The 1,522-nt window shown below is 61.1% G+C and overlaps 1 long non-coding RNA gene across 2 annotated transcripts; it reads left to right on the top strand.

The window, feature by feature from the left end:
• The first annotated feature begins 214 nt into the window (after positions 1-214).
• Positions 215-1,009, top strand: LOC121349858. Of its 2 annotated transcripts, XR_005954614.1 has the most exons (3): positions 215-278; positions 526-635; positions 746-1,009. It is a non-coding gene; the product is annotated as an uncharacterized LOC121349858 (long non-coding RNA). The 2 variants fall into 2 exon arrangements; XR_005954613.1 differs by having other exon boundaries at positions 526-1,009.
• The last annotated feature ends 513 nt before the right edge of the window (positions 1,010-1,522 follow it).

The following is a 1,522-nucleotide window of genomic DNA, read 5'->3' as shown; positions in this document are numbered from 1 at the left end:
GTGTCACACAAGGACATGGATGTGACACAGCTGGGACAGTGACACAGGGACACGGAGCTGGCACGGGGACACGGCTGTCACCTGGGTGTGACACAGAGCTGGGACAGTGACACTGATGTCACCTGGGTGTGACACGGGTGTCACACAGCTGGGACAGTGACAGCGATGTCACCTGGGTGTGACACAAGGACACGGAGCTGGCTCGGGGACACCGATGTCACCTGGATGGCACACAGAGCTGGGACAGTGACACCGATGTCACCTGGGTGGCACCTGGAGTGACACAGGTGTCACACGGAGCTGGGACAGTGACACCAACGTCACCTGGATGTGACACGGACACGGAGGTGACATGGGTGTCACACGGAGCTGGCACAGTGACATGAGGACACGGAGGTGACACGGGTGTCACACGGAGCTGGCACGGTGACACAGAGGTGACACGAGGACACGGAGGTGACATGGGTGTCACACGGAGCTGGGACAGTGACAGCAGTGTCACCTGGATGTGACATGGACACGGAGGTGACACAGGTGTCACACGGAGCTGGGACAGTGACACCAACGTCACCTGGATGTGACATGGACACGGAGGTGACACGGGTGTCACACGGAGCTGGCACGGTGACACGGAGGTGACACGGGTGTCACACGGAGCTGGGACAGTGACACCAGTGTCACCTGGATGTGACACGGACACGGAGGTGACACAGGTGTCACACGGAGCTGCCACGAGGACACGGAGGTGACATGAGGACACGGAGGTGACACGGCTGTCACATGGAGCTGGCACAGTGACAGATGTGACACGAGGACACGGCTGTCACCTGGGTGTCACCCGGGTGTGACACGAGGACACGGAGGTGACACGGGTGTCACCCGGAGCTGGCACGGTGACACCGGTGTCACCCGGAAGTGACACAGAGCTGTCACCCGGAGCTGGCACGGTGACACCCGTGTCACCCGGCTGTCACCCGGTGCCACCCCAATAAAGTCCCAGCGCTGGTGACACCGAGGTGGCCTCGGCTGGGGGAGGGGACACCTTGGGGACCCCAAAATTGGGGGAGGGGACACCTTGGGGACCCCAAAATTGGGGAGGGGACACTTTGGGGACCCCAAAATTGGGGGAGGGGACACCTCGTGGACCCCAAAATTGGGGAGGGGACACTTTGGGGACCCCAAAATTGGGGGAGGGGACACCTCGGGGACCCCAAAATTGGGGAGGGGACACCTTGGGGACACCAAAAATGGGGGGAGGGGACATTTAGGGACCCCAAAATTGGGGGGAGGGGACATCGGAGACCCCCAAAATGGGATGGGGACACTTTGGGGACCCCAAAAATGGGATGGGGACCCCAAAAAATGGGATGGGGACACCTTGGGGACCCCAAAATTGGGGAGGGGACACCTTGGGGACCCCAAAAAATGGGGGGAGGGGACATTGGGGACCCCCAAAATTGGGGGGAGGGGACACTGGGGACCCCCAAAATTGGGGAGGGGACACTTTGGGGACCCCAAAAAT

The sequence above is a fragment of the Pyrgilauda ruficollis genome, unplaced genomic scaffold, assembly GCF_017590135.1.
Source record: "Pyrgilauda ruficollis isolate IOZ18807 unplaced genomic scaffold, ASM1759013v1 scaffold1460, whole genome shotgun sequence".
Taxonomy (NCBI): Eukaryota; Metazoa; Chordata; class Aves; order Passeriformes; family Passeridae; genus Pyrgilauda; species Pyrgilauda ruficollis.
Note: the sequence above shows the minus strand (reverse complement) of the source record. Positions and strands in the feature narration are given on the sequence as shown.